Source organism: Protopterus annectens, chromosome 8.part0 (genome assembly GCF_019279795.1).
Source record: "Protopterus annectens isolate FY-2018-M chromosome 8.part0, PAN1.0, whole genome shotgun sequence".
Lineage (NCBI taxonomy): Eukaryota > Metazoa > Chordata > Ceratodontiformes > Protopteridae > Protopterus > Protopterus annectens.
In genome coordinates this window covers 1,300,466,425-1,300,474,667 of record NC_056741.1, presented here as the reverse complement: position 1 = coordinate 1,300,474,667, position 8,243 = coordinate 1,300,466,425, and the positions used below count along the sequence as shown (strand labels likewise).

Sequence of the window (8,243 nt, the reverse complement as noted above, 5' to 3'; positions counted from 1 at the left end):
TTCCACAATGCTCCATCCATGGACTCTTCCCCCCTTCAATATCTTTATAAATCTATACACTGCTTCCTGTCAAAGTACTCTAATTCAATATGCCAATGGCTCAACTCTCATCTCCTCTCCCAACATAGGACACCTGAGACAAATAACCCAAGTTGCCTTCTCCTATATTGAGTCCTGGCTCAGTAATGCACAACTACTACTCAACCCCAATAAAACTAAGCTCCTTCTTTTTACTTTGAGGACATTCTCAATTAACTTCAAGATCTATTTCCTAAGTAACACAGAAATCGAAGTGGTCCCACACACCAAATTATTAGGAATAACAATAGACAGTACATTTTCCTTTGACCTTCATATACATAACATTATAAAAAAAAAAACACACCAAGAATTAGGGATGCTCTATCGGCACAAAAACTTCATGGATATAACCACTGAAACAACACTAGCTTCAACCTACCTGCTACCCTCCTTACTGTATTGGTGCCACCATTTTGTCCAACCTTCAGACTACACTAAAAAAAAAGCTTGACTCATGCTACAATAAAATTGCCAAATTTGCAATGGCTGCATCACACTATAAACACCACTGTACAGCTCTTAGGTCACTCAACTGGCTTGAACTCCCCCAACACCTTAACTACCTTTAACTTATGATTACCCACAAAGTTATCTATAAACCTGCAGTCTGCCGTGCCTTAAATGCTCCAAATCTACACACCTAGTAGGACTCTCTGCTGTGAAGACAGACAGCTCCTATCGCTGTATAAACCAAACAAAATTGCTGGACAATGTGTATACTCATACTCCGTGCCCAGACTATGTGATGCTCTATGTTGTATGTTTTGACATCAGAGTTATCTCCAATTTCAAGAAATTCAAGCATAAACTAAAAGGCTTCTTACTCAAATCATTTATTTGTCTCTGTTCCAAGCCAGGCTGACTTCCCACCTCCCATACTTTACTAGTTCAGTTTCTCCACACCTACTTCCTTCCATATTTGCCTCCAGTAACTGCCTCCTTCTGTACTATAAACCTCCAACATATAACCTCCCTATAACTTCTAACCATTTGCACAAGCGCTAATCTCACCTTTCGTCCCCCTCTTCCATCCTTTTTACTACACCATACCGAATCACTAACCTTCTGTGTTGAAGCATTAACCTACTATCTTCCCACTGAATCACTAACCTACTTCTTATTTTTCCCTCCCCCACTGCCAACCTTTCCAACCCTTATCTTATCTCTGTTTTCCTGTGCTAGGACTAGCAATAGGTGAGGATGTTTGTATTCTATATGAATATATTTGTCTTATCATATTGTCTGTTTAAATGTAAATATGCCGTCTTCATGCAATGTGTATTTCTCTCCTAATCCATTTTAATAGCCATATAGCTGCACTTCCTATGTAAAAAAAATCTTTCATTTGCTAAGTTGTTCAGCTTCCCATGTAAAAATGTTTTTCTTGTTTCTGTTCTTGAGCTTCCCATGTAAAAATATTTATCTTTTCTATGTACTGGAGCATTTATCCCCAGGTCTTCACTGAAAATAGGTACCTTACCCAGTCATGGAGTTTCTCGGTAACCAAATATCAAGTAAATAAATAAAATACGCTTTTAACTTTCTGACTGTTCATGAGATGGTGTTTATAGAGCATTTTAGAGTTGTGAAGTCCCATATTTACTTCCATTGTAAAGTACAAATTATTTTTTTTTTCTTCATTTCTAGTGCTGTCAGTGTGACTGGGTGTACCCTTATATAACTTTCTGGGAATAGTGTTAAGCGTCCTTACTGTATGCAGTTCACAATGTTTGAAAGCAATGGACTTCTTTCTAATTCTTTCCAGACTGTAATGGAAGAGAGTTCATAAGCAGAAAAAAATGCAAATAATTTCATTGGCATCAGATACAGCTTTGTGAACTGCAGAAGAGGGTTTCTTGTTCAGGTAGACAGTCTGGGTTTATATTACTTCGAGTTTTCGGACACTCAAAATTGAAATGATTGAGACCATTTGATAGAGTTTCTGAAAACTCAAAAAAAAAAAAACTACACATCTGTGTTTTTGTGCACTACCCATGAATTATGTATATTAACTCCGAGATCACACTATAGTGGAGATCCCACAATAGTGGGGATAAGGGTAAATTCCTAGATCCCCACTGTACAGTAATCCACACAGAACTGATTCAAAGGAGAATTTACCCTTTCCCCCACTGTAATGTGATCTCAGAATTGGTATATATGTAATTAAGTGCAAGGGGCCTTGCTCCTGCAAAGACGTATTTTTTTTTCCCGGAAACTTGACCATATGGTCTTGACCAAGTGAATTTCAAGTTTCCGAAAACTCGTTGAAGTAATATAATCCCAACAGTCCACATCTTAATCTGCTAGATGTTTTGAAGGGCTTTATACATTGAGAATTTTGCTGTTCATTTCCAAATATGTAAGAATGTGAAAGGTACAGTTACATGCATTTTATATTTAATGGGTTTATGATAAATAACTTCTACTTTTAAAATTTTCAGATCCCAGCATTTTCAGTATTCTGTGAAATAGTGCACTTCATCTTCCACAATGCACTGCAGATTTCATAGTTACCCTAGTAAAATTTTATAACAATTATTACATATCATGACAGCACTGAGCATGGGCAAAAAGTCCAATGCAGCTTAGCTGTTAATCCCTCTTACTGAATCTCTTAATTTTACCTGTAGGCAGTGCTGCACTAATCTATAGACTTTGGATATAAAAAGTGTACACATGTTTTTTGTGATAAAAATGAGACCACAATAAATCATTTCAAAACTTTTCCCACCTTTAATTTGACCTATAACCTGTGTGATTCAATTGAAAAACAAACAACTGTTAGGAGAAAAAATATAAAAAATAAAAAAAACGTACAATAAGCTGGTTGCATAAATGTGCACACCCTTAAACTAATACTTTGTTGAAGCACCTTTTGATTTAATTGCAGCATTCAGTCTTCTTGAGTACACACCTGCCATCAATTAAAGAGACTCTGATTAACCCCAAATAAAGTTCATCTGTCCTAGTTAGATTTCCCTGATATTTGCTCAGTTGCCTGCTACAGCAAAGACATGGTTCACAGAGAGTTTACAAAGCATCAAAGGGATCTCATTGTTGAAAGGTAATAGTCAGGAGAAGGGTACAAAAATATTTCCACAACATTGGATATACCATGGAACACAGTGAAGACAGTCATCAAAAAGTGGAGAAAATATGGCACAACAGTGATGTTGCAAACAACTGGACATCCCTTCAAAATTGATGAAAAGACAAGACGAAAACTGGTCAGGGAAGTGGCCAAGAGACCTACAGCAACACTGAAGGAGATGCAGGAATTTCTGGCAAGTACTAGTTGTGCTCTACATGTTACAGTAGTCTCCCTTATTCTCCATATGTCTGGACTGTGGGGTAGGGCTGCAAGACTGAAGCCTTTTCCTACACAGAAAAACATCCAGGCCTGGCTAAAATTTGCAAAACAATACATCAAGTCTCCCAAAAGCATGTGGGAAAATGTGTTATGGTCTGATAAGACCAAGGTTGAACTTTTTGGCCACAATTCCAAAAGATATGTTTGGCACAGAAACAACACTTTGCATCACCAAAAAAACACCAACCCTATGGTGAAGCATGGTGGTGGCAGTATAATGCTTTGGGGTGGCTTTTCTTCAGCTGGAACTGGGGCTTTAGTCAAGGTGGAGGGAATTATGAACATTTCCAAATACCAGTCACTTTTGGCCCAAAACCTTCAGGCATCTGCTAGAAAGCTGACAATGAACAGGTATTTCACCTTTCAACACAACAATGACTCCAAGCATACATCCAAATCAACAAAAGAATGGCATCACCAGAAGAAAATTAAAGTTTTGGAATGATCCAGCCAGAGCCCAGATCTAAATGCAATAGAAAAATCTGTGAGGTAACCGGAAGGGGGCTGTGCACAAGAGATGCCCTCACAATCTAATTTGGAGTGCTTTTGCAAGGAAGAGTGGGCAAATATTGCCAAGTCAAGATGTGCCATGCTGATAGACTTCTACCCAAGAAGACTGAATGCTGTAATTAAATCAAAAGGTGTTTCAACAAAGTATTAGTTTAAGGGTGTGCAGACTTATGCAACCAGCTTATTGTACGTTTTTTATTTATATTTTTTTCCCCTAACGCATGTTTTCAATTGAATTGTACAGGTTTTAGGTCACATTAGACATGGGAAAAGTTTTTAAATGATTTATTGTGGTCTCACTTTTTTATATCACAAAAAGCTGGCATTTTAACAGAGGTGTGTACACTTTTTATATCTACTGTATGTTATTTCCATGGTTACAGATAGCGGTTAAAGGGCCCTCAGATAATGTTGGCTTTCTGTTCCACAAGGCTATTTTTACATTGCTCCAGCACATTTCCATTCTTTTTAAATGGTATGTTCTTGTTGTTTAATGTCTGTGACACTTGCAAGGAACCTCCTAAATCATAAAGGACATGCACACAGACTGGCTTTTAGTTAACAGAATGAGGAAGAAGCAAATAAGGAAAGATTTGTCTCTAACTGTATTTTATGAGTTTACCATGTAGCATGTAAAACAAATATGTCAGTTACCATGGATGGTAAGCCCAAGGTTTTTGGCATGTACTGGACAGTAGTTATGCGGGAAGATTGTCAAATCTGTATACAGTTAATAATTAAGTTTTAAAAGATAACAGAACACTTAAGCGTATGATATTTTATGTGACTAATGCCACTCTGGGCTATAACAGTCCTAGCATGCAGACATCCAGTAGACAACAGCTTGGTAAATATGTAACAAATAAAGTGAGGTGCAATAATTCAGAGTATAGTAAGGTGTGGAAGGGCACACATTATAACTCTGAAGCGTTACTAATACATGTTGCTGCAAAAGGTTAAAATATGTATATGTTTTTGGTCCTGTCTGTTGTCTGTGTGTGTGAATGTAATGCATAACACATATGTTTTTGGTCCTGTCTGCTGTTTGTATGTGTGAATGTAATGCATAACACACACAGACACACACACAGACATTTGGCATTAAACATTTCACTGTGTAAGGAATGTAAACTAGATAAACTGAATAATCAGTCCAGCAATAGTAACTCTTAGGTCTTCAAATACCAGCATGAAAAATAAAAAGCTGGTATTTGAAGACCTAAGAGTCAATGGGGAAACAATTATTTGGTTAGAATTTAGTGACGATTAATTAGATTATACTAGCAAGAGCTGAAATGTTGTTTAACGAGAATGCCACACATACATATATATATATATATATATATATATATATATATATATATATATATATATATATATTTAGCAACATTAGCAGCAATAAGAGTGTACATGCATTCTATAATAGACTATTAATTGTGTTTAGAATATATGATATCTGTTTATAAAATATATGGTTGTATATTTTCTGTTTAATCTTTTGATTGTACAGGATATATGTCCATTATTATGTGTGGTATGCTTGAACTGAACGAGAAGTCCTTATGACTGTATCTTTGTTGCAGAGCTTTCTCCTCATTTTCACCCTCCACTCACTAGGATTAAAAAAGTCAATTACATATCAAATCAAATTTATGAATCAGTCAGTAAATACATTCCTCAAAAGATGAAACAGGATTTCAGCTAATGGTTTTGCAACTGCTGCCAAAGGAGATTTGTTGGTCATGGTGGCAGGTGACAGAATGTACAGTAAGACCAGTAAGCTAGATCTAAGATTTATTCTGTTATAGAAGCAGTCATGTTCATAAATGAATCACCATTGCAGTGACCCACACTATATGGATTTACCTCCTCCTGTACTGACCAGTTTCTCAAAGCTTTTGTACGTTCCCTGCATTTCACCTGCCAGGAGCTGCTATTGCAATGTTAATCCATTAGAATGTCTATATTATGGTAAGTTTAACTCTTCACACTCTAAAGTGCCTGAAACTGGTAACAAGGTTCTGGAATGTGCTGCACAAGGAGAAAGAGAAAGAGATGTCCGAGAACAAGGAAAAGAAGTTGCAGAGCAGGTATTGATGTAAAGTTAAAAGAAACCCCTACAGGTCTGTACTACCAACTACGCTGCTGGCTAATGTGAGATCACTGGATAGCAAGATGGACTACTTGAGACTGGAACTCTCCAACAAGAACAAGGTGAGAAATACTTGCTATTTTTTGATTACTGAGACGTGGCTGCATGACAAGATAAATGATAGTGCATTAAACTTAAGAGTTTTATCTCTTTCGTGCAGACAGAAACTACATACTGTGTGGAAAGGTCAGAGGAGGTGGAGTCTGCATTTATGTTAACAAAAGATGGTGCAGCAACTGTGAAATCATACTATCACACTGCTGTTCTTGTCCATTAAATGTAGGCCTTTTTACTTGCCCAGGGAGCTGAATGGGGTCACTGTAAAAGTGGTGTATATCCCACCTAGTGCTAATACCACTGAGGCTCTAAATAAGCTATGCAATCACTTAGGTGAGCTGTAAAGCAAATATCCTGACATTGTACACATGGTAGCAGGTGGATTTAATAAAGCAGACCTGAAAGTATTCCCACACTATCATCAGTATGTGGACGCTCCTACAAGGGGTGAAAATATCCTGGACAAGGTGTACATAAACTTAAAGAAATCTTAGAAGACAGTGCAACTTCCAGAAATGGGACATTCTGACCATTATACCATCTTGCTATCACCAGCCTACAAGCCTGCACTGGTTAGAGAGACCCATGAAGAAAAAAATCAGACTATGGCTCGAGGGGGCTAAGGAGGCCCTCCAAGACTACTTTGAAAGAACCAACTGGGACATGTTCAAGGAGGCAGCCACAGTGAATCAGCATCTGAACATTGATTAATACACTGAGGTAGTGATGGCATACATTTCAAACTGTGTTGATGGGGTAACAAATACCAAGAGTATCACTATTGAGCTAACCAGAAGCCATGGCTCACTGCTAAGGTGTATGAGCTTCTGAAGGAGAGAAACACAGCTTACCGGGCTAAGGACAAAGCAGTCCTAAGATTAGCAAGAGATAATCTGAAGAGGGGTATAAAGGAGCCTAAGAGGGAGTATGGCAGAAAGGTGCAGAGCCAATTTGATGACATGAAGGATGCAAGGAGACTATGGCAAGGCATACAGGAGATTACTGACTACAAAGTCAGGTCAGCACAGTGTAAGGACAGCATTGAATTCCTGGACAGTTTGAACATCTTTGGTAGATTTGAGTAAAGAAACAACAGGTTGGCACTAAAGTAACCCTCTGATGAGAAGGTACACTCAGCTTCAGCACAGAGGGGGTAAGAAGAGAGCTAAGAAAGGTGAACCCCAGGAAGGCTGCTGGCCCAGACAACATACTGAGCAAGATGTTAAAAGGCTGTGCTGGTCAACTGTGCACAGTGCTCACGGAAATATTTAACACCTCTCTTGCCATGGCAAAAGTACCCTCATGCTACAAGTAATCTAACATCATCCCACTACCTAAGAAGCTGCTCCCTCCAGCCCTAACAACTACAGACCAGTCGCTCTGACATCCACTGTTATGAAAAGTTTTGAACAGCTAATCAAAAAGCATCTGTCATCATGCCTACCTTCTGATGTTGACCTTCTGCAGTTTGCTTACAGAGCCAACAGATCCACGTCTGATGCCATATCAGTAGCACTATACATCTCTCGAACATTTAGAGGGCAAAGACAACTATGTGAGGATGCTGTTCACAAACTTCAGCTTTGCATTTAATATGGTGGTACCAGTGTAGCTGATGGAAAAAACTGGATCCTGGACTTCCTGATTGAGAGACCACAGAGGATTTGTTAGGTAAGAACACATCAAAGTGCATCACGATTAATACCAGGGTTTCACAGGGATGTGTTCTAAGCCCACTGTTATTCACCATCCTGACCAACGACTGCTATGATCAGCACAAGTCCAGCCATATCATCAGATTTGCTGATGACACCACAGTCATGGGGCTCATCACATTGGAGGATGAAATGGCATACAGAGAGGTAGCATTTTTGTTCAGTTGGAGTGAGGGGGAATAACCTTGACCTGAATGTAAGCAAGACCAAAGAGATTATCATCGACTTCGGGAAAAGGAGAACAAACCATCCAGCACTCTTGAACAATGGTGAAAGTGGGGAGAGAGTCAAGAGTATGAAATTCCTGAGTGTACACATATCAGGGAATCTCTCATGGTTAGGAAACACCAGCCAG

At 38.5% G+C, this 8,243-nt stretch overlaps 1 protein-coding gene across 1 annotated transcript in view; it reads left to right on the top strand.

Annotated features, from left to right (window-relative positions):
- Window positions 1-8,243, top strand: part of LOC122809370 (TIR domain containing adaptor protein) — a 300,348-nt gene that overhangs the window by 81,691 nt on the left and 210,414 nt on the right. The gene's annotated exons all lie outside the window — the stretch shown is intronic.